General features: G+C 41.1%; 2 protein-coding genes across 3 annotated transcripts in view; one reads left to right on the forward strand and one right to left on the reverse strand.

Moving 5' to 3' along the window:
* LOC119409659 (pyruvate carboxylase, mitochondrial) overlaps positions 1-25,982 on the reverse strand; it is a 472,483-nt gene that overhangs the window by 125,610 nt on the left and 320,891 nt on the right. The window lies entirely within an intron of this gene.
* The window catches only part of LOC119409675 (leucine-rich repeat and fibronectin type-III domain-containing protein 4), a 59,655-nt gene continuing 41,786 nt past the window's right edge, over positions 8,114-25,982 (forward strand). The window contains exons 1-2 of the mRNA XM_037676580.1: positions 8,114-8,373; positions 9,186-9,819. The gene's annotated coding sequence lies outside the window, so the exon portion shown is untranslated. The remainder of the gene's footprint in view (positions 8,374-9,185; positions 9,820-25,982) is intronic.

A 25,982-nucleotide genomic window follows, 5' to 3' on the forward strand; every position in this document is an offset into this window, starting at 1 on the left:
CAGTAGTTTTAAAGGTGCATCGTTATCGCTGATAATATGCAGCTTCGCACGCGAGTAAAACATGACGTTTTTTTTTATTTTAATTTTTTTTTATTAATCGAGGATGTCGGATTCCGAAGATTTATGGACAACGTTGAGCCTCGCTACATCGTCCCTAGTCGGATATATTTTTCCGAGGTAGCCTTACCCGAGTTACAAGCCATTTCCGACGTCATTGAGAAGCTAATAGCTGATAGCACTTGGGTGAGTTTTACCACAGACATGTGGACGTCAAGTGTTAGCCCCGTTAGCATGATGAGTCTTGCGGCACAATGGCTAGACAAAAACTTTGAATTTAAAAAGTCTGTCCTTCATGCACAGGAGTGCAGAGGATCTCACACTGCAGCTAGGAGCCTGGAACAAGCCTCCACAAGAGAGACAGCATCGCAGGTGACTAATGCTAATAAATAACACTTTTCTTTTAATATAAGTTAAAGTGCTATGCATATCATACGGCTGTTACTGAATATATGTCACCAGCTCTTACAGCTGTTACACAATTTGTGTAGCAAATACGCCTAAATAAGAAGGCTATGTTCTGAAAAAGGAAAGTATATTAAAAATATCGGATATTGGCCAAAAATCCAATATCACGCATCCCTAAATCAAAGCAAACTGGTTTGTGAAACTGCTTTTCTGCAGGAACAAGAACATCCTCCAAAGCCCCTAACGTTTCATCCTCTCTTTCTGACCGACGACCACGTGAACACTTTGCCATCCAACAGCATATTTAATCTGATATAAAAACACATCATTCTGACTTGTGTTAACCTCGGTGTGACATTCAAAGATAAGGCACAAAAGTTAGTCATGATGAAAAAAGAATGAATGAAAGTATTTGAAACACTAAATTAAAAATTCATCATAAAAGATCTTTGGTATTCAGCTGGGAGCAACTAAAACCATCTGTTTGAATCTAATAACTGTCAGGGGAGTAAACAAATACTCGTCACCAACATGTTGCCAGTTTGTTGACAACCAGTGAGCTGACCATTAAACTAATTTGGGAGGGAGCAGATTGATTCGCCCAGCCCTGGGTCAGTAGGCCAACTCCCCTGCAACAATCTCTACTTTGAGGGCTAATTTGGACAAACCAAAGCAGAACTGGTCCGCCCTCTTTCTGATTAAGAGCAGCATTACTCAGAGAGAAGCTAAAGATCCTGCCAATCTCACAGCTTCCTTCTCGATCCTACAGCGAGGAAACGAAAAAAATAGACATATCGCTTTTCTCCAGTGACATTTCCTTTAACCGGATTGATCTGTGGTCAAAGAAAATGTTGCTAGGACAGAAAGTCTCTGACCTCTCCTTTAAAGACAGCTTTTTTTGTGATGAACTTTAAAAGTTTACACGGAAGCTGAGAGTTGTGCTGAATTTCAGCAGCAGATAACAGCCTTACAGATAGACTCATTACGCTGCAGGAGGTCACTTTACTACCCCCAGCACGTTCGCCAAGGTCACTCCCTGACAAGTACACTGGACGCTACAGCGCTAAACGTTTAACTGCGAAGCCACAAGCAAGAAAACAGAGTGCCGTAAACAAGATACGACTGTGAAACGATGCATCGAACCTCTCCTTGTTGGACTTGGCACTGAAAGACGTCTGAGCAGGTTAAACAAGCATGCCCATGTCCCCTGGTTGATGAGGGATTTGAACAGTGAATGTTTGTGGTTTACATGAGAAAAGTGTTTTTCTGGACTGAAAAATAACAGGGAATGCAAGTAAACCTTAATGTTTAAGAGTTAAGTTGTATAAGAATAGAGGTAGTTTTTATTTTTATGGTTTTTGCTTGTCCGAGGCGGTACAAAGTGATGGACCCAGGTGAATGGAGGGAGCAATTTTACCCATCACCAGGTCCATTGGTGGAGCCTGGGGGATAAACTTTTGGCAACTCCAGTCCTTGCAGGAAACTATACATTTAAGCAAAATAAAAAAAAACCTAGAAAGCATAGTTTCATCAAATGATTGCAGTAGACAGTTTACATATATATGCAAGTCAAGTCAATTTATTTATAAAGCACATTTAAATCAGCAGCAGCTACCAAAGTGTTTAACAATAAATCAATGCGAGTAATTTAATGGGAAAAAATTATAAAAATAATGATACTGAAAAATAATTAAAAGCATCAAAAGAAAAACAAAACAAAATAATGCAACACTAAATTGAATCACACTGTAAAAAGCCAGAGTAAACAGGATTTGAAACCATCTATTTCTTGATATCATCAAGACATTTTAACAAAGGGTGAATGGAGCAAGAACTATTAGGTTACAAGGGCAGATAAATCTGACAATTATCAGCATAATAATGAAAAGAAAGACCATATTTCCTCAGAATAGACCCAAATGGAGCAGAGTGCAAACAGAAGGGGTCCAAGAACTGAGCCCTGTGGGACTCCTCAGAAAAAAGGCATTGAACCAGATACACTATTTCTAACCTTAACACAGAAACATTTGTCACTCAGATAAGAATGGAAACCAAAATGGATGTCGGTATGTTGATTATTTTTCAAGTTATCCAGCTCACAAAAGGGAGGGAGGGAGAGTATTTCCAGTTCCCTTCGACGCTACACTACGCGTGACAAAAATATTTAGCGAGAAAAAAAAAAAGAGCACAGAGAAGACAAGAACAACTATAACAAAAAACAAATGTGAGGTGGAAAGTCTAGACGTATCAACACTTTGTTCCTATTATTATTAGTCCCTTAGCTTAGTGCCATGGGGGCAGTACAAACAATCAGTCACCAGCAACCTTCTACCGGACCGACCCTCAACAAGACAGATGAGGACATGGAAAGGGAGCCCTGTCCAGCTGCAGATGTTATCTGGCCATTGTTGAGGAGGACGCCCCCTTTTACAGGTCCCTTCAGCTTTCTGAACATTCTCGTTTGACAGAGTTCCCCGTACGCCTTGCAGATAAACACAAAAAGGTAGATCCAAGATGGAGGAAAATAAAAAGTGGACTCCTGGGTGGAAATGTAGACACGAAGAACGGATTCAGCCTCGACGCACCCAGTTCTCAATCGCTGGCCTCTATAATTTGTCATTTGTATCTCTGAAAATCTTATCAGCGTGAGGCGTTGTTGACAAAATCAACCTGCACATCTGTGATTGCTGGAACGGACCCGACTCCAACCTCAGACAGGTCCGACGTTACACTTCCTGCTTTAGCAACAACGCCACCCACAGTTCCCAATAAACGGCTGTTTACAGCAGCCATTGCTGTACGGCAGGAAAAATCAGCTATCTTTTGAAGTGGTGTCGTCTAGGCGCTTTCCCATCACTTCACCCACTCCTTTCTTTCCGTCGCCTACCCCTTTGCGTTTTCACTTATCTCTCTCACTCCCCCCAGGGATCCCTGGCCTCTCTACCTATGCCCTCACAAGACGGCACTTACACGCTCGGTCTCTTAATCATCCTCTGCTCAACCTTTCATCCTGATCTGACCCACGGTTGCTTAAGGCACTCCGCTTCCTGTCGTCTAACCAGCCGACTCCTTCCTCCGCCTCACCTCATTTGTCCATCAGAGGGGGGAGACTTTGATCTTTTATAGTGGAAAAGAAATCCCATCAGATGAAACACTATTTTTTCTTCTTTTACCCTAACTGTACTTTATTGCTATTTGAATGCAACTTATATAAAACTGAGGTACAATCATTAATGCACTGACCGATACCTTCAGTACTTTATTTACCAACAACTTCTTGATTTTCTTTATTTACATACAACTGAGAGCTAACGATGCAGGGATGTTCAGGAGGTTTGTTTAGAAGTACGCATTACTCCCATAAAATAAATTTGTTGAGTCCATGATTAATTTATAAATCACATGTCGTGACTAAAACCAGGATTGTGCATGTTTGTATAATGAGCATTTATTATCCCCCACCATGGAATACAGACAATCATGCAATTGCTTGTATCTGTGTGCATGTGTGTTAGTAAAAGTTCTCATGGACCACTGGACACATTTTAATAGAAGTCTCAGGAAATATTTTGTACATCTACAACCGCTTAGATTTCGATTAACTCAATTCACGATGATCGCCACAGTCAGATGTTAGAAAACACAAAAAATGGCTACAATTCAGTTTATTTGACAGATATTTTAGTCAAACCTGGTGTGGTAGCAGCTGGGATTCATCTTCAACACATACCCCAAGTGCTACACAAAGTAATATTATCTTAAAACAAGAAACAACTTTAAGAGTCAATCCTTGGACGTACCTCTTCAACTGACCTTTGGAGTCGCCCAAAAACAAAATGGTCCCAAGAGGTATAAATAAAAGTAACAGATAAAAGCAAAGACACAAAAGGAGAGATAGCTCCATCAAATTACATACACGGTCTGTCCTGGTGGCAGCTGAAAGTCATCAACATTTCTTGTAATATTGCACAAGATTATGCTCAACATTATTTTGATGGTTGATCTAAAAACATCTTCAACTTCTTCCCTCGTCATCATAAGATCATAGTTTCAAACTTGCACGGCATGAAAGGTGGTGGGTGATATGCATATCTTCAAGGAACACAATGTCTTAAATTGACCTTCTTGCAGATACCGATGATCATGCTTAAAGTTGGTATATTGCAATGCATTGTTGTCTAGATATATTTATACCTACTTCCGGTTTGTTGAAATATATTTAATCTAAACAATGTCCATTCATATCATTAATGTTCATGCTCAATAATCCAGGTAAAGAATCCAACCATGTCCAGTCAGGTCAACGCTAACCTTGTTCATATCCACGTGTGTTTTAGCTGCTCTGCAGTTATTCTTTCACCTGGAAACATTTATTCTCAACCTTAAATACCAGTAAAACTGGTTTATAAATAAGTTTGTAAACACAATGGCGAAGATTCTCAGTCATCCAGAACATGGAAAATTAAAACAAAGTTCAAGACAAAAAACAACTGAACTTTATTTGTAACAGAAGACGTTTTGCTTCTCATCCAAGGAGCTTTATCAACTCAAAGAACAGAGAGTGTGGGGTTCAAGTTATTAAAGCTGAGGTAAGCTAGATACATGTGCAGATTGTCCTGTCAATCCTCACAATAGGGGTTCATAAGGGTCTTTGTTAGTTTGACTCAGAGGAGCCACTTTGGTCACACGGATGCAATTCCCGATAGGAGTGAAAATGACTGGGCATTAGGACTAAAGCTGCATTGTAAGTTTTAGAAAGTTGAAATCTGAGACCTCCTCTTTTGTTTAAAGATGGTCTCTCTTTTTTACATATATTGCTTCCTTCACCCACCTCTCAAACCAACCAACAAGTCTTGTCCTGAGGAGCTCACCTGTGTTGAGCCATGCGTCTGTGGAGAAGCAGTTTGGTTTCTCCAACATAGAGATCTGGACTGGAGCTGTGTATATAGAAGTGTACAGTTGTCCCTCGCAACTTCATGGTTAGTTTATTGCGTACTCGCTCCATCGCGGTTTGTCAAAATAAGATTGGACATGACTAACAATTGGCTGATTGATGTAGTGAACTTAACCTGATGTCAAAACTAAGCCTAAGGTCAAAACCCTTGACCTTAAGAACCTTGTGGGACAGAAACTGTCATTTCATTGATTTGAATCCAGAAATACAGGTTCACCCATCCTGAGACTTTCTTTCTTGAAAATTCAAGTGAAAGAACACTCTCTTTTCTATTATCATTCCTGTTTTACAAATGTTTGATAATCAAAGTGTTTTAGTTCAAACATTTTAGATGTTACAGTGAACTAATCAATTTTATTAACTGTAAAACAGTAACAATGATTTTTTAGTTCCTCATGCAAAGTTAGAATTCATGTTAAGGCCTGTTACAGAGTAATCATGCATTTTCTGATTTCTGTCTTTGAATGAGCAAGTGTGCGTTTTCCAAGGTCAGGAGTCGAAGCAGACATGTTGTTGGAACAACTGTCTTGTTTACATCCTCTCAGACGTCAACAGAGAAGTTGGCACCTGTTTCTCCAAACTCGCCAAAACAAAACTCTCTGTCTCTGAGAACAGTTTTAATCTGTTCCATAACAATTCTTGCTGTTTTCTGACTTCTAGTAACCTCTTACGTCACAAACCACACCCCTGCCTGGTTGATATTGACCAATCAGGAACTATCAAATGGACCGGGAATAGAGCTCTTTAAAATGCCGGTACTTCCTGGTTCTCCGGTCTGAGAAGTTCTGAGATGTTCGCAGTTCTATGAAGTCGTTTGGGAGAACAGAAGTCCAGCCATGATAAGGCTCTTCCGAGTTTGGATTATAACATCTTCCACCTCTGAGTGGAACTTCTGAAGGACTCCACTCATGTGAAGTCCACTTGCTGAGGTGAGCTTGTGTCGGACGGAATCTCGTCACTACTTCGGACGAGTCACAGCCATCCTATGGAGACGCTGGACAGGTAGCGTTAACTGGAACTCCATATCTGCTGATTCATCTTCAGAGAGGTAATGAGTCAAGTTTACTACCAAGCGTACCGAGGAAAAGCTGGGTTCGAATGGAGAGTGTCGGTTCTGGTCAACACTCCCCCTCACACACCATCTTTTACTCCTTTTAAACTTCATTTCCATCTTTAAATTCTTCTCTCAAGTAGAAATCCTTCCAGATAATTTAGAAATGTCTGTGTAAAGTGCTCATCCACCGCCGTGTGGATAATTGATCATAATTGTACAGTTTTCATTAATGTCTGTGGTGAAGCAACGGAAAATCATGGCCGTATGGTTTTCCTGGTTGTAAAGCTGATTGATTATGTTGTTATTCTCATATTCTGCCAAATTAATGTAAATGTTGATGTTAAACTTTGATTCTGTAAAATAAATGACCACATTCATTTTGATGGGTCAAAGATAAATAACGTCTCACATTACATTTCATTAAATTCAATGCACGTTTTATTCAGTCCAGAAAAATGAAGAATCCGTTTTAATTGATGAATATATCTCAGCACCTGTTCATCTACATTGATGATGGATGAGCCGCACGATCCAGCATGGCATTCTTATTTAAAATACATTTTAAAGTATTTGTGCAGCCCATACTGCAGGATAAACTTCCTCCTGCAGCTGATCAGCTGTTCACCGTGCAGAGCAGAAAAGTGGGCGTGGCCAAGAGCGCTTGCTGGTGGCTGAGAGAAGCGGAGGCAGAGAGGGGGAAATCATGACATTCTGTGTTCTTTTAGTGTGTTTGGAGTTTAGAAACATTGTTTAGAATAATGTAAGAGTGTGGGAAGGGTTTAAAATGCCATATATATATATATATATATATATATATATATATATATATACTAAAATAAACTACTACTTGTACTACTATTCTTATTTTGTGGTTTTTCCTCTCATCTCGGGGTTTCAGGGTATGGATCCCCCGTGGTAAACGAGGGACCACTGTATGAAGATGCTGGTGTAAAGGACCAAATTATTAGTGTTGAATGTTAACTTTGAACACCAGAAGTAGCTCTTTAAGTATTTGAGCACAGTGCCTGACTTTACGCATTAAAAGCTGTAAAAAGGTCTATTCATTGTGTTACTCAGCCTGCTGCACTTTAGTTTGAAGAAAAAGACTAAAATTGTTAAGTCAAAATGCTTTTTGTATTAAATAACAGTAATTCCTTGGCTAAAAAAAAAAGAAAATGTAACCAATTGATTCCTTTCCAGCGGAGTAATCTATTACTGTTACTGTAATGTTCTTCGTCTTTTCCAGTTCTCCACCTGCCTAATCTCAGCTCCTCTTGTACGTCGCTCGTTTTCTCCTCTCCACCTCCCACCCCACCCTGTCGCCTCATCCCAGCATTCCTGCTGCTCCTCATATTCGTGCCTCTCCCTCTTGTGTACTCTTTCAGCTTGACACTGCGGAGACGGATCACAGTGCCGTCTTCTGCTCCTCGCAGGGAATCACAGTCGGCAGACAGAGATGAGGATAATCAGCAAAAACAGGCAACAAAAAGACATGATGGGAATCATAAATTAAGAGAAAAAAGTGACTCAGGGGTGAACAAGTCCAAAACAAAATAAAAAACCTTGAAGAAAAGCAGAGATATGTGCAGCTTTTAGTCGTCCGTCCTGTACCTGTTCTGTGGGATTAACAAGACTTAAAATTCAATCAGCCCGACGGAGGAGCGTCAGTGGAGGCAGACAGAGCGCTGCAGCTGTCGACACCGAGCGAAGGGAGTGTGTGGAGCGAAGAGGAGGAGAGGGGGGGATAGACAGAGAGAGATAGATGCAGGAGAGAGAGAGAGAGAGAGATGGGTGTTATTTTATTTATTTTTTAAACGAGGAGCTGAGATAGAGCGAGAGCCGCCGAGACGGAGAGATGTGACTGCTCCTGGAGTCGTGGTGGAATGATCCGGAAAACAAGGTTAGTAATTCCACCTTTTCATCACGGCACAAGGATGGTGGTGGGGTGTGTGTGTGTGTGTGTGTGTGTGTGTGGGGTGGGGGGGGTCGAAGACTGATGACAAGCAGACTTTAATGGGCAAGAATGGAAGTAGGAAAGTGAGCACAAGATATTTTTCAGGTTTGGGCAGAGTATATGTCTGAATGCAGCTGCTGGGAGGAGGTAAACGGACCCCCCCCCCCCCCCACACACACACACACAAAAAAAAGAAAAAAGATGCAAGAGAGAGCTTTGAAGCAAAAGGATAGAAATAGATTTTTTTAAGGCGTCTGCTTTTGGGGCTTGACTGACAGGCCAGAGCGGCTGGGTGGACTTCTGAACTGTGACATTTGTGGAGCTCATCAATAGCTCCGTTGTTTCATTAAGATGTGTGTTTGAAAGAGAAGCAGAGGCTCAGTGTGTGCGTGTGTGTGCACGCGCACAGTATCACTGCATGACTACTTACTGGATGTGGCGACGGCGGTTGTGGAGGTGTGTGAAAGTGTTGCACGATCATACGGTGTGTGTCGCCGAGTGCGTCTGTGCAGCAATAAGCCGTCGCCCGCTGAGGAGCGTTGAGGGTCTCACAGCTCCTGGTTCTGTTTGACAGACGGGTGAGAGGGAGCGAGGAGAGGCGGGAGATACAAATTAAGGGTGGCAAGGTGGAGTTGAGGGATGAGGGAGCAGGTCAGCTGGTTGGATGCGAGTGCACATATTTTTGTTTTTTTTTTACCAGATCACATGCACCCTGAACATTGGTGGTTTTTTTTACTAACGTGCGTCTCTTGTTTTAGGTTTTCCAGCTCATCGACGAGACAAACCTTCACTGCAGTCCAAGGTCATCAATAACTACATCAGAGTGGGAGAACACTGCGACGGCTGAGAAACGCTCGGAAAAGTCCAGGGATGGAGGAGAAAATGGAAGAGATAAAAATGAGAAGCATCCGGGAGAGGAGTGCCTCAGGTCAAAGGTTTGAGTCCAGTGCTGTCGTGAGGAAATCGCACCGAGATGCCAAACGTTGGATTTTAAACGAAGCGGATCCTTGGATTGTTTTCTTGTTCTAGACGTTGGAATACCGTGCTGGAATCCAGCGGGCGACTCGGGATTTTCCAGGTTTTCTTCATCTATAAGAGGATATCGTGGGATTGGAATTTCTTCAGCTCTCCGTTGACGCTGACCTACATCAGCCTTCGATTTTTTTTTTGATGTGTGGAGGAGTGTGTGACACGTGGATGGGAGTGGGACAGGTCCCAGCAGACAAAACAACCCACTCCCCCACCTTCCCAGTGCTGGGCTGACACACGCAGCAACACCTGAGGCCGAGCTCAAACACAAACACAAACACACACATCTACACACGCGCAGTGACCTAAACCTGGATAACATGTGGAGCTGATTCGGATTATAGAGGCGCACAGACGGAAGAGGTAAAGCTCGTGGACGTTCAGACGTGTAGCGTATTACGGTCCAGCAGAGTCGACCGTGTGTGCATTGTTAGCTCCCTCTCTCTTGTGCTGAATCACTGAGTTCATCACTGCGATGGGCTCAAACACAGAGCTGAGAGCTCGGAGCTCCGTCTCACACAAACACACCCGGGGCCTGTGAATAATGAACAAATGTGCATTCAGAGCAGAAAGCAGACGACACACACGAGCAGAATCAAATCTCCCGCACGGTTTAGACGCCTGAGTTTCCATCAGGCTCTTGTGAACCTTGCACTATGGTTTCTTTGAGGTTTAAACAAAACATTTGGAAAAAATGGAATTGCATTAAGCCAAACCGGAAGTAGACAAACCGGAAGTGGTGGGAGAAAAATGGAATTGCATTAAGCCAAACCGGAAGTAGTCAAACCGGAAGTGGTGGGAGAAAAATGGAATTGCATTTCCAAAAACAAAAAAAAAAGAACCCCACAAAAACAATTACGCTAAGCCAAACTAGAAGTGGTGAAAAAAAATAGAATTGCATTTCCAAAAACAACAAACAAAACAAAAAAAAACACAATTACATTAAGCCAAACTGGAAGTAGTCAAACCGGAAGTGGTGGGAGAAAAATGGAATTGCATTTCCAAAAACAAACAAAAAAATATATATTATATATATATATATATATATATATAATATATAACCACCAATATATATAATATATATATTATATAATAGTGGTCAAACCGGAAGTGGTGAAAAGATTGAATTACGTTTCAATAAATGCAATTACATTAAGCCAAAACCGGAAGTGGTGGGAACAGTGGGAAACATGAGACATCCTGATTGGATGACGGTGCGTTTGGCTTTTGAACCGGAAGTAACTCTGCCTGTTGCGCGGATTTGAACAATTGCGTAAAAAAAAAAAAAATTAATTCTGTTTTTTTCGCCACTTCCGGTTTGTCCACTTCCGGTTTGGCTTAATGTAATCGCATATTTTGAAATGTTGCCGTGCTTTATCAAATGTGATTTCGTTTTTTGAAACGTTGTTCGTTTAAACATCAGGGCCACCGTATAACACCCCTCTTCCTCCGTCTCCGTGTCAGCCAGCTGTCCTGGATCAGATTACTCAATAGGTGTGTCTCAGCTCGGCTTTCATCACCCGGCTTTTATGTAATCTCACCTGGCGGTGTGTGTGTGTGTGTGTGTGTGTGTGTGTGTGTGTGTGTGTGTGCAGCGCAGTGTGTGTTTATGTGGCGGCGGCAGAGAGCAGCTCCCTTCATCTGAGGCTCTTTACATAAGCTGCGTATAAGTGTGCACACAAACAGATTCGGCACACTGACACGAGATCAGAGTGACTGGATAGAGGAGGATAAGAGGGCGATGAGAAAGAAATGGATAGTGGGGGGGGGGGGGGGGGGCGGGAGGGGGAGGGGGAGGGGGGGGGGGGGGGGGGGGGAACGAGACAGTGATGAGGACTGAAGGCTAAGACAGTGGATGAAAGTATTGCAGAGAAAGAGTGAGAATCGTGAATGAAGCTTCACGTGATAAGAAAGAAATTAAGAGGAAAAAAGAGATTAGGAGGAGAGGGGGTGGGTGATGGAGGGCTAATGTCAAGAGAGGGATGAAAGAGAGCAAGAGAAACTCTGGGTGGTTTTATAGAAGAAAAAAACAACGGGGCTTGAAAAGCAAGAACATTTTTTTTGTTGGTTTTTTTTGCATAAACTGCAGGAGTTAGGAGTGTTACATGACTAACCGGCACTCGTTTCATGTGAAGGAAGGAATCATAGAAAGGTAGATAAAGAACAAATAATTAAAAATGACAGATGGCTATCAGTATGTTGCTTTTCTCCCCACCACACCACTGGCTACAATTAGTCTTACACGGCCTAAAAAAAACCTGAAAGATAACAGACAAAGCTATTTAAAGACAAAGCTAGGAGGGGTTTCAGCGTGCCATGGGGCTGCTGCTGCTAATAGACGTGCCAATTAAGAACGTAAAGAAAACTGAGATTATAATTAGCCAGAAAACAAAATATTCAGCTTAAAAACAAACAAAAACTAAAAGATTCGAGGCTCATCGTTTGCTCAGTTGATCGTTTAAGACGGGTTGATTCTCCCTTTGAACCGGAGCGGCACCGACTCCGAAGAGGTGATAACAGGAATCTTTTGAAGTGCAACAAAGAGGCCTTTTGATTTCCTTTAACCAAATCATAATTCCATAATAGGCTTTGCTCCTCTGCTAATGAGAACACCAAGAATACAGAGCAGGTAAGTGTCATCTGGTGAAACAATGAAACTAAAAATAGGAAGAAAAAAAAAAAAAGGAGCATTAAAAGAACATTTTCTCAATTAGCTCACGGATGCACCGAGTGTCTCATTGTTACTGAGGGTGTCTGTCAGTCTGGGGGTGCAGTAACGGGAGATGAACAGATGGGATGCCCACTGTTCGAAGCAGGAGCTCTGCCAAAGTGAGCAGACTGGTGGGTGAATGGAAGCACGGAGGGAAAGAAAAAAATGGAAGGCGTGACAACAGACGAGTGCTGAAAACTATTCAGTTATGAAAGGCGATCCCCAATAAGGAAACAAATAAATAGCAGTGATTGAGTTTTGCAGAGTGCATAAGTTGACTTTGATTTAAAGGGAAAATCTGATGTTTGAAGTGATGTTTCTCAGACGGTTATCAATAGTTCCTATCTCATCAGTTTTGAAAATAGAGCATAGAGGAAATGGAAAAGGTCATAGTGCCCAAAGATGGTCCTGAAGGGCCACTATCCTGCAGGTTTTAGTTGATTCTCCGTTTCTGCACACCTGATTTGAATAAATTATGAACAACAGGCTTCTGCAGAACTTAGAGATCTGCAGAAAAGCAGGGGAACATCTGATTATGTGCAGGATAGAATCCCTCCAAGACCAGGATTGGGCACCACTGATAGGCTATGCTAATAGCTACCCTACTATACCACTTTATTTATAAAGCACTTAAAATAGCAACAGGGCCAACCAAAGTGCTGTACAACAAAAAACAAGCCAAGGACACAGGATAAAATACATAAATCCACAGAGGTAAATATAAGAACTAAATGACTAACGTTGCAAAATACAGATAAGTTAAAATCAAATCACACAGCGTAGAAAAAGCCAGGGAATAAAAGTGAGTTCTCCAACGAGGCTTAAAAACAGTGAGAGGGAGCCTGTCTGACATGTAGTGGTAACTCATTCCACAGTTTTGGACCTGCAGCAGAGAAAGCCTCGTCACCTCTGAGCTTAAAACAAGTGCCTGGAACCAATAAAAGCATCTGGTCTGCTGACCTCAGAGAGCACTGTGGGACATATGGCTGCAACAGATCAGTGAGATAAGAGGGGGCAGAACTGTTCAGAGATTTAAAAACACATATAGAAGGATTTTGAAATAAATTTGAAAATGAACTGGGAGCCAGTGAAGGGAGGCCAGAACTGGAGTAATGTGTTCTCTTTTGCCTGTACCAGTTAAGAATCGGGCTGCAACATTTTGAACCCAAATGCTAGCTAGCCAAACCAAAGCTTATTTTATGAATTTATTTAATTTTTACACCGTTTCCTCCAAAACGACATACCTGCACGAAAGACTGCTACCTCAGCCAATATTAAATCGCTACACTTTTAGCATGACGTTGTTTTTTTTCAACCAAACGACGTCGGTGTTGCCGTTCATCTGGTTTCCTCAGCTCCGGACAGACCGACGTATTCAGCAGACGTTCAGTTGAGAAAGCAGCGACAAACTAATCCGCGCCGTTCAAAAACGTAGAGTTTAATATTAGCTAGCGTAGCATTCTTTAACACTTGTACGTTTCTTTCGGCTGCTCCCTTCAACAGGGGTCGCCACAGCAAGAGATCTCAAATGAAAGATTTGGCAAATGTTTGACGCCGAACGCCCTTCCTGACGCAACCTGGGCTCGAATCCGCAACTTCAGGATTACAAAACTGTGGCACTGACTGCCGAGCTACCACAGCCACATTCCCACTGGTGTGACATTTTGGAAATTGAATTGTTTCAGAATCCTAAACAAATAAATAAGGGCTCCAGTTTGGCTAGCTGTTAGCACTGGTACCATTTTCTCTACACTCTGTGAGCTGACTGATGTCACGGCTGATCCGGTACAAATTACTGATAACTATCAGAAACAACATCGTCTATAAAGTCTGATCCTTTAAGTATAAGGATCTGCGATGGGAAAATGGCCCAGGTGGCGCTGTAGTCATCACTGACCATTTTGTATCGTGATCATACAACTACGGGCAGCAGGAGGCAGAGCGGTCATCTGCCAATCAAAGAGTTGGTTGTTTGATTCTGATTACCCCCGTCATGTGCACAAGAGTCCTTGGGCAGGACAACAAACCCCAGCGTATCCCTGATGCGGAAACTGGTGTATGTGTGAGTGAATGTGACATGGAGTAAAGGAGCTTTGAGATATCACTGGAGAAGTGCAAGATGAGTGCTTTTCATTTACGATTATCTACATTAGAGTACTTTATAATGTGCAAAATGGTACTTTGAGGAAGGTAAATACACAAAGCCTAAATTAGTTATTACTAATATGAAGGTATTACTGATTTTTTCTGTGTGCATGACTTCGATGTGCAAGAGATTATTTTTTACATTTTAAAATGTGTTAAATATGCAAAAATGTGCAATTACAAACTGAAATGAGTCGTCAGTACGTTTCTACTGCACAAATGTATTATCACTGATATTACCATGTAATATCTTTATATTTTGTAGTAAAGGTAATTTACTTGGTCACATATTCTTCCCCTCGCCAGTTGACAATCATCTGCGCTGAAATACCTGACTAGATTAGATTTGCAAAATGTACATAAATGCATTAAAGGAAGTGATTGCAAGCTTGTTCTACATAAGAAGCTGTGCAGAGGTCGACGTCTTTGTACTGATGGAAAACCTTTATCATGAGTTTAACACCTGCTGTACAGTCAGCTGTAGAATACAAATAAATCAAATATTTAATTAGCCAACAGCTTTAGCTCGCACATAACGCTCGCAGCATTGAGACGGTTGTGATTTTATGAGCGGAGGGAAAACTGTAAACTATTTTAAAGATCTTTTAAAGTTATGAGAGTATTAATTCAGCACATTGTGTTTGTTTCTCTTATTGTGAAGGAGTCGAAGAAAGTTGAAGAAATTTCCTTTGATGTTTTCGAGGCTGAGAAAATAAAGACTGCACGGCAGACTGGTCAAAGAAAAGCAGCCTTGTTATGTTTGGGTACTTTAAAGAATATGTGTGCTCTTAACCTTTAGCTTTGATATAGAAAGTTTTAGCAATTTGACAAACTAATAAGCTGAACAAAGACAATCCTACAGCAATATCAGGCTACAAGTTTACTTTGAATTAGCTGTAACGTCACAAGTAAACACTGATGTTTTGATAGATTTGAGGCTTCCCTCATTGCAACAACCTTCTGCACGCCGTCCAGTCAGTGAGCAAGTCTATAAAGTCTTTGCTCAACACTTTAAAAAAATCTATAATTAAACACACACTATACAATTTGGTCTTTTCTGCAGAACCAGGGCTTAATTTGAGCTGGATCCTGCCGGAACAGGATCCGGAAACGCTTATTTTGACAGGGTGCATTCTGGTGACTGTTTGCTTGGATCTGGCAACTCAGACTGACTAATAATAAAGTTATGAACTGCCTTGAACAAATAAAACCTATATTGGATATGTAATCTGAAAATAATTACACAAGAACTAATTTTAAGCATAACGGCCACTTACGAGCTTCTTAATATCACCTACGAGCTGCCCCATCAAGTAAACTTTTCCACTTCTAGCCTTAAAAAAAAAAATCTACGCCCCTAAAAGTACAGTCATTGTCAATGTAATTAAAAACAAATATAATTAAACAGCATTAGTAAAATGCAAATCAGTTTAAAAGTTTGAGTGGGTCATTAATAACATTTTGATTTATTAAAAATATGAAAGAAAAGTTTGATGGGTAATCATGTGACGTACGTCATGTATCAAAACAACGGCGCCACTTTGCCAAAAGAACAGCAATCAAAATGTAAAAAAAACAGTTCAATTTACTTTCATAAAAATAAAAGAAGAAGTCTTCATTGTACAACTAAACCACTGAGAATTGAAGCACATGAAGGCAGTGGCAATGGTGCTGGAGAGAAGCGGAGCATTTCTATTCACACAAGGGGAGCTGTTGGTCAGGCTACTTCTTGTTGCTCTCTAAAATAGTTATTGAATCAAGTGTTTACTTATGTAGGTAAAAAGATTTTTAACAACCTGTTAAAATACTCCAGAACGCAGGAAATGACATCTACTTGAATCAAAATTTCCGGCATAATTTTGTTTCCAGTAAAACTGGGTTGAATAACTTGTGAGCCAGAAAAAAAAAGTAAAATAAACTGCAGATAATTCATCCACATGCTCTGTTTTGGCACCTTCGAATGCTTTTAGATGCAATTCACAACACTTCAGTGCACAGCAGAGTCAAACCCAAACTAATGTTGAATGTAAAACTTTAAAAAAGGATAGGAGAGAAACGTCTGATTAAGAGATGACGAAATCGCAGCCAAATGTGAAGGCTGAAGACATTCGAGATAATTACACGAAACAGACAGACGCATGATTAGATGTCAAGGATGATGGACGATAGATGTAGAATGTCAGACACCTTCGTGATTTAACCAGCCTTCAATCAAGGAGGGAAATGGAGGATTTGAAACCATGAAATGGGGGGGTGGGAACGTGGTCTCTGCAGGGAGAGGGAGATTTGATAGATGGACGATCGGATGACAAACGATGGACGAGGGCCATGTGAAAAGCTGAGCTGTTGAAGAATAGTGGGGCGATTAAAAGATGGAGCATGGTGGAGAGAGGCCGTTTAAGACAATAAACTAGAAGGACATGAGGAAAGACACGTCTTACACGATCACTCTTATATTCTTGTCTTCTTCATTTATTTCATTAAAGGAGAAACTTAAAGACTGAAACAAATGTTTAATTAGACTGTTAGTCAAACATACAGAAGGAGGACGTAAAGCATTGTATAATAAGAATGAAATGATGACAATATCCAGACTGACACTGAGACCCCCCCACCACCACCACCACCACCATCCCATGTATCAGGAGGGGAAGAAGCAAACATGTGGCACAGAAGTTAAGGAGAAAGAGAAATGAAAGGATGAGTAATTAAACTGCTGACAGACTGTTTAAGCGCAGCGGGCACCTGATGAGCAGAACAAACTGTAACCATGGCAACCACTGGAGACAGACGGAGGGCTGGGGTTCATTTATTTACTTATTATTTTAGGATCAGGAGATATATGGGAGGAGAGAACCAAACGTGAAAATGGAAGTGAGGCCCCAGGGGGTGTCAGAGTACAGGAGGAGAGGGATGGAAGAAGCAAACTTAAAGTGAACGCAGGAGCATTACAAGCTTAGAATTGACCTCAGAGTCAGCTCTGTTAGTAAAATATCATTGGCAATTGTTTTTATGCTGGATGCCCTACCTGACAACCACAGACCACCAAGCTACCACAGCCCTCTGTGTGGAGCAGAGTGCTGCCATCTAGGGCACCTGGGGGAGCAGATAGGGCTTAAGGACCTTATTCAAGGGCACAGAGTGGGGCAGATGGATGGAGGAAGGTGTGGGTGTTTCACCTTTCCCACCCAGGTTTTTGACGTTGACCCACTATTTGACATATTAACATTTTTCAATTGTAGTTATTGGATGCAACTCTACAACCGATAAACTGTTGGCATTAACCCAATCCAAGATGGACACCACCAGTATTGCTTTAACATTCCTGTTTATAAAAAGAGATAAAATTTGATGCGGAAGTTGCAAAGAGTCACGCATACTCTGAGCGAGACGTCTCACAGTCGCACAAAATTGCAACTTAGTTTAACTAAAACTGCATTTTCCCAACCTAAGATAGTCTTAAGCTTGTTACGTACTCGGCAAGAACTGAGACGTTTGTCAAGAACATGTGTGTCAAACACAAGGCCAGGGGCCAAATGTGGCCCTCGGCATCTTATCTGGTCCTCAAGATGATATGTGAAACGCAAAATACTTCCATCTCTTGAAATTTTCCAGTAATCTTTGATTATCAATCAACCTTTATTTATACAGGTAAATCCCATTGAGCCTCGAGGACTCATTTACAAGAGAGACCTGATTTCAACAAAGAAAGATGACAACAATGGACAACAGCAACAACAATAAGCAGTTATAAAAACTCATACTAGTTTTTTTTTTGTTTTTTTTTAACAAATAGGATGGCTAAAAGGAAAAAGGTAACAAAACAAACAAAAAAAAAAAACAGCTAGATTCCAAGACAAATGTATAAAACTAAAAACAGGAACATGTCTGCATTGGTCCCTGCCAGGAGTCCAACAGATTCTTAAAGCCACTTAGAGAGGTCAAGGTCGAGAGCTTCAAATCTTTTTGTAAGATATTCCAGGAAACAGGAGCGGAGTAGGAGAAGGCCCTTTTGCCTAGTTCAGTCCTCACTGAGGGAACACTGCAGGTAATAATGTCCTGAGAGCGCACTCCGTAGCTGCACTCACGCAGAGACATGTAGGAGGAGATGTATGAAGGCAGCAGACCAAGAAGTGATTTAAAGATGTTCATTATGATGTTGAACGAACAACAGAGAACATCAAATGAGACCAATCAAACTATTGTTGAGGAACCTGTAACTAAGAAAATATGTTGGATATTTAACTTGAGTCGATGTTTCTGAAATTGGCCCTTAGTTTAAAAAAGGTTTTGATTTTGGCCCCCTTTTATAAATGAGTTTGACACCCTTGGTCAAGACCAAGGTTTGTTGAGGCCATGTTTTATACTTTACAAGAAACTCAAGCGCAGAACTCCTGGGGAGTCTTCGAAGGGTCCTCCTATTGCAGAACGGATTGCCTTTTGTCAGATGAACATGTTTAGCCTGTGCAAATTTGTTGCGCAAGTAATGTAACTGTTACGACAAATAATCTTTGTGCACAACTTTTGGGCTTCCTCTCTCCACAAAGCAGCCATCACGTGTGTATTTATATGCCCTTAAAGACTTGTGGTTTAGACTTGAACCTTAGCCAGATGCTCTTCAAAACTATCCACTGTACTTTGCACCAGCAGAAATACTGGAATTTTAACATTTCCGTATACCAATGACAAAAGGTATCAGACCACAGCGTTATAAAAGTTTTGTGGCGATGTGTTGAGAACAAGCTACTAGTTTAAACCAAGGCTACGAGATCTTTTTTTTTTTTAAATGGCCTGGGGAGAAAATTTTCTCGCTTCTTGTGAAGTATGTACCTTCCATCCATCCATCATCTCCTGCTTATTCCAAAGTCAGGTCTCAGGGGCAGCAGTTTGAGCAGGGAGGCCCAGACATCCTTTTCCACAGCCACCTCTTCCAGCTCTTCTGGAAGGACCCCAAGGCATTCCCCAACCGAGATATCGTCTCTCCAACGTGTCCTGGGTCTTCGAGGGGCTCCTCCCAGTTGGACATGCCCGAAGCACCTCCCTAGAGAGACGCCCAGGAAGCATCCTTACCAGATGCTCAAATCATCTCAACTGACTCCTCTCGATGTGGAGGAGCAGTGGCTCTACTCTGAGTCTCTCCTGGATAAGTGAACTCCTCACCTCATCTCTAAGGGAGAGTCCAGTTATCCTGCGGCGGAAACTAATTTCAACCGCCTGTATCCACAATCTCATTCTTTCGGTCACTACCCAAAATTCTTGACCATAGGTGAGGGTAGGAACGTAGACCAACCGGTAAACTGAGAGCTTGCCTTACAGCTCAGCGTAGCAGCCTTACAACTATCTTGAAAGGCGGCAGTAGCAATGCATTATTTAAAAGAATAAAGGAGGTAGAAATAGATATCGTGCTTGAAACGGAGCTTTCAAGCTTGCGTTGTCTTCGATCCATACTCTGTGCTTCTGCACACTCACATGTGCTCGTCTGCATTCTAAATATTGTCAGCAGATGTAGTGGGCTGAAGATGTTCAAGTGAATCACGCTGCAGAATCCAGCGTGGGTGATGACAGTCAGAAGAAAGCAGCTTGTAGTTGGAGTCTCTGTGTCTCCGTCTGCATCAGGATTTGCATACGGCGCGCAGAAATCAACAAACTCGAGGGAAACCCCGCAGGACCGCTGCAGTGCTGCATTGTTTTGTTTCTATTAATGTCACACATCAAGAAGGGGGGAAAACAGCTCTTTGTGTTAAGTTCCAGAGCAAGTTGTGATTCATTACGGCTGAGAGAGGCTTCTGATCAAACACGCGAGATACTAACATGCCTCAGCCGAGGCATCGTTTACAAGGCTCTCGATATAACGCCGCAGGCATCCGTTTTCTCAAAGGATGTTCGTGTTACCCCCAACTCTTATCGCCGAGGTTCGTTCGTCTCTCTGCATCCCTTTGTTTCGCGGCGGGCGAAGACGTGACGTAACAGAAAAGACTACAGAAAACAAACGAGACGAAACGCATTAATGATCGTTTGTGAACGAGTGTGCGCCTAATCAATACGTCCATTATCGTGATTCTTAGGCTCCGTTTGGCGTTGACCTACTGTGATGAATGCAGAGCACTGATTGGGTAATTGTTCTCGTACTCTGGAGTTTCCCCCCCTTAGAAAGTGGGAACCCTGCTGAATCATCAAGCTGCACGCATATAAACACGCATGTCGCTCCACCAAACTGCATCCTGTCAAGTCAGCCAATCAGGGTCCGTATAATTGGCACCGCAGGGTTTCTGAACGGGCAGGAAATGATATTGAGGTGGGGTGTTTGTGTGTTTTCTCACAGTCTGTGTTTGATGTTGATTTTCTTGTTTTTTTTTTCTCTCTTCCCCGCCTCAGCTATGTAAACATTTACAGGTGCACAGAACACCGCACACAATCACCCACTAAAAATATGGCAAGGCTGCAGCAGAAGCTGTTATGAAGAAATGATGAGTAACAAAAAAAAAACAGCACAACAGGAAATGATCCAACTAGAACTGAGCTTTTAGAGATAAAATGAGCTTTAAGTGGAGAAGATCTGGTAGAGAAGAGGAGGATCAGGTAATTTGCATTAAACATTATATTCTGTGTTAAGCAGAAAGAAGTAGATAACTAGATGAAGTGGTACACGTAGAGTTGTGTGAGTAAAACACTGTCTGAGGTAGTGTCTCAGGTAGTAACAGCTGGGTTTTTTTAGGAGTCTAAAATAAACTAAAATGTATATCACCCGCCACCTTTTAGGCCAAAGTTTTAAACTACTAAATACCTTGTGCTAAACAGCGTTTCCCTTACAGTTATCCGAGGGCGCTTTAACATGTCAACAGAAGCAATCCCCATGCCTATAGAAATGTCCTTCACCCACAGCTCCACCTTCACATCGGTATTTTGCGTCAGACATTTTTTTTGCATCTGTATTGCAGTTGCGCAACATAAATGCACTAGCTAAGACGCTACAGCCACAGCAATCCGCTTCTCTCCTACACAGCTAGCATCCTAAACAGCTAGCATCTTACACAGCATCAATTCAATTCAATTCAGTTTATTTATATAGCGCCAAGTCACAACATAAGTCATCTCAGGGCACTGAACAGAAAACTAAACAGCTAGCATCCTACACAGCTAACATCCTACAAGCTAGCGTGCAACACAGGTGTGTCAAAATCTCCTCCTCCCTACCACCCACAAAAAACACTGGTGATGAGTGCCTTGTCCAGGCAAGTGACCTAGGGAAACACTGCTGAGTATGATGAAGCCTTCTGGATGGAAGGTGAAACGTTTCAGCACAAAACAAACAAAAAAAAAAAACTGCCCAGATGACCAGACTGAAAATTGTTGGATTGCATACCTGGATTATTGAGCATAGACTTTGTTGGTTTTGAACCAGTTTGACATGACTGTAGACGAGGAAGTGGGCGGGCACCGGAGGAGGGGGCGTGCCAAAGAAACCATCTTAGCACCAACATAACTGGTTTGTTCCACTTTGGAGTAAGCTGCTGGGGGGAGAATCAGTTTTGTGTTGTGTTTCCTTGACTGATGAAGCCTTCTGGATGAAAGGTGAAACGTTTCAGCACACACACACACACACATTGAAAAAAAGAAACCGTCCAGATGACCTGACTGAAAATGGTTGGACTGCTGAGTATGTGTTGAGATTAACGCTCAGCTACTACCACCGCACATCATAGCTCAATATTTATAAAACGGACTTAATTACGGCCATTTTCATTTTTTTGCTAAGGTCAAATAGTTGTAGCTGCCATCTAGAACGACGGTAGTGTCAAACTAACTTGTTATGGATGTACAGTCAGTGATTCATTTCTGAAAGTTTCAATTTAAGCAACATTAATTTTCAAGTCAATCAAAAGTTGAAACAAGTTGATATAGAAAGTAAGAATGACTAAAGGTTTTAATTATTAAGAAAAAAGCTTCACTTGTTGTCCGAGGTTCCTGCACAACATTAAGACCAGGATGACAACCTGAACTCCTGCAAACCTTTAAAACTGAAAAGACGATGGACTTTTTGAAACGGTCTCCAAATGGTTCAAATGTAATCTTTAATGCTCCTAAGAGGGGAATCAAAGTAAAGTGTATTGCTTGAAGTTGTTTGAAGTACTTGCTAGCCTTTATTTTATTTAGGTATTTATATTCTTTTTGGAAGAAAAAAAAAAGACTTCTTGACAGTTAAAAGAATAAAAGCGCTGCTCAAACCAGGTCAAAATACACAAAAAACTATCCAACATCTTTATATTTTATTTTAAATCTGAGTATTTATCTACAATTTGTTAACTGGAACATGTTTGCCTGAGGCGTTATACAATTTAAAGTTGTTTCAAATAGTAAAACAAATCTTCTGGTTTAGGCAGCGGGCCACCAATCATGCTAATCTGCTGGTTTATATCCCAGCAGTCCACGGCCCAGCGAGCAAACCCACTTGAAACGCAACGCCGTGAACGTTCTGCTGTAATAACCTGCAGGTCTCGCAGTAAGGCATGACGGGGTGCAAGCACTAAAAATGGCACGAGGGGAAATTCACAGCAACTTTGAAAAGCTCTGCACCAACTTGTTACATATTCACACGCATATATATATTTAAATATAGATTTCCTCGACAGATTAATACCATTTGTACTCTGGAGAGATTTACTCAAGCTTACCAGAGATCGAGTCGTGATATTTGAAGCTAAAATCAATATATATGAACTTCTGCTTCACTTTTGACACTTCGGTCCAGTTTCCTGGTTATTGAAATATAAGGTTAAAACTTGACAAATCACTAAGATTTGCAAGTAGAGAGATCACAATCCATGCAGAGACGAGATGCAAATTCCACATTAGGTCCCCGATCACACTTCACCAAATATGGCATCTTCATTACGAGATGAGCATGTGGCAATAACCAAGACTGTCAGCTATTAATTACGAGCTCTTATTGGCTTCCATCTTAAACCGCGCTGCGATTTAATCAGATACAACCGTGCTAATGCCATCTGGAGAGGAATAAACAGAACGGGCCGGTGCCGAGCTGCCTCTCTGGGTGAAATGTGACGGCTATCGACCGATAAAGAACGATTCCTCTGCAAGAAAAAAAAAAAAAAAAGCGGGGATTCAGGGTACAGCAGTGTGACAAAGCTGTTTTCAACACTTTTGTCTGCCATTTTCTCAGCTGTCCCTGTGATTTCAGCTGCTTGTCTGCATCTATCTGTAAGAGCGCCATGGATGAATGGAGGGAGGCGGCTTCTGCTGCTTAAAAAAGTGTTTAAAGTAGGAATGCTCCATGAACAGTGCACTGCCAGGGACTGTAAGAGCCCACAATCAAAAATGCTAATGCTAAGGGAGAGGGCTCTGCAGCAATAAAATCCTTGTTTTTCTGCCCTTTAGGGTCTGTGAACACAACTAATGAGGTAACTCGCCCTAGGAATAGCACCTTTGATGTGGAAGTGAAGGCGACGCAGGGTTAGAACAGATCTGTGGCCTTTTAACTGATCAGCAACTGAGGCTGTACAACGTTCAAGATGGCGCCTTGAAAGTGGCAGCAACGTTTCCGACTCATTTTCACGCATGTCATTTTAAACATGTCTGTTGCTGTGACAAATTGTTTCCCTCGTAGAAAATGAACAGAGCTCATTTTACATCCTTCACATCTGTAGATCTGTTTACAAGCTTTTACTGCTCCTTGCACATTTTGTTCTGCTTCAGCTTCTTTCAGCTCCTTGTGCGAAAGTAACAGCTCATTTCAGCTGGTTTGTTTCAGCTTTTTTGTGCTACTTTAAGATTTCTGCTAACTACAACGTTTTTGTGCTTATTCTAATTTCAGCTTGTTATGCTTTTTTCAGCTTATTTCTGCAAGTTTCAGCTTTCTCTACAATTTCAGCTACTATAAAGTTGCTATATGCCAATTAAGCTTTAAACTTTTTTCAGCACAATTCAGCAAAAATGTGCTCTCTCCACTTCCTTGTAATTTCAGCTTTTTTCTGCCTTTTAGCTACTTTTCAGTTGCGTTTTGTCAATTTCAGCTTTTTTCAGATAATTTCCACTTTTTGTGCTCATTTCTGCTTCTTTCAGCAAACATGTCATTTCTTCTTTCTTATGCTAAATTAAGCTTGTTCTACATTTTCAGCTACTTTTTAGATTTAGCTAATTTCAGCTGTTTTCAGATAAATTCAAGTTTTTCGTGGTAATTTCTTCTACTTTCAGCCCAATTAACTTCTTTCTTCTAATTTCAGCTTATGATCCTTTCAGCTTTTTTTCTGCTCCTTTCAGCTTTTTCAGTTATCTCAGCTACTTTTTTTTTTTTTTAAACTCTGTTATAAATTTATCCTTTTCAGCTAATTCCACATTTTTTTTAGAGCTTATTTCAGCTCCCACTTCCTTCTGGTAGTTAAGATTCTTTCTAACTTTTCAGTTATTTTCAGCTATATTTTTTGTTAATTTCAGCTTTTTTTAGCTGATTTCCTAGAATAAATGTTTAAGTCATAGATGACATTTGAGATAGAGAATTAAAATATATTAACTCTGTATTAACTAATTTCTTATTACTCATCTTGCTAGAACAGGTCACAGACAATTATTAAAATTTACTTAAGATTTATTTGTGAAAATGTCTGTTTAGTAATCTAAAGCAGTGGCTCCCCAACACTGGTCCTTGAGGAACACCATCCTGAATGTTTCAGTTGTTTCTCTGCACTAACACCCCTGATTCAGTGATTTAATTACTTCAAGTTCTGCAGAAGCCGGTTAATCACCGATTCTTTCAAATCAGGTGCGTCAAAGTAGGGAAACAAGTAAAACATGCAGGACGGTGTTCCTCAAGGACTACTATTGGGAACCACTAGGATATAAATAACGTAACATGATCCACATTTTAAAGTAAACTATTGCTTTAAGTACGCTTTTTTTTATATTAATAAGCAATTACATTTCAATTAAACCAGAGGTCATTTCAGATGCTGTAAATAAGTTCTTGATGATGAACTGATTTATAAATAAAAATCAGAACCGCGGTGTTTCCAGCCAGTTAAACAAGCGGATCAAAAATATGTTGTGTGTGAAAACTGATAATTCATAACAACCCTGTGCCGGCACACTTCATCAGTCAACTTCATAAACCAGACTGAGTTCAGGAGGAGAACAAAAAGAAAATCAAATGAGTTTAATAAGCGATCAGGACTGGATCCCACTGCGTCGCCGAAGATGCTGAAGAAAATCAGCGTCACAGCAGCTGCCATTTCAATTTACCTCCCAGAAAATGGGATCTCAATACTGTTCAGCTGCACGAGCTTTCCAATAAACACAATTATAACACATTTGCGGGGGGGGGGGGGGGGGGGGGGGGTGTTGGCTGCACAAAGGTGTTAATAACAATAACTATAATAACAGCTGGAAAACTGATTTAGTTTAGCTATAGAACTGATGAACTATGAAGTAAGAAGTCATCTAAAACATATTAATTATATTTTAAACTGTTTTTATTAAAAGCGTTTATAATCGTACTGTTTACCGTTTGTGGATTTGAACGCAGCACAGATCTCACTCGGCTGCAGTTAATTTGTTTCACCATTCAAGACGACACCGTTCGAATGAAAATCAACCGATGTTCTTTATTTACTACAATACAAAAATACTTTGAATGGTTTGAGGCAAACAGGAGTTTGGG

This window comes from Nematolebias whitei, chromosome 1 (genome assembly GCF_014905685.2).
Source record: "Nematolebias whitei isolate Nwh7 chromosome 1, NemWhi1, whole genome shotgun sequence".
NCBI lineage: Eukaryota > Metazoa > Chordata > Actinopteri > Cyprinodontiformes > Rivulidae > Nematolebias > Nematolebias whitei.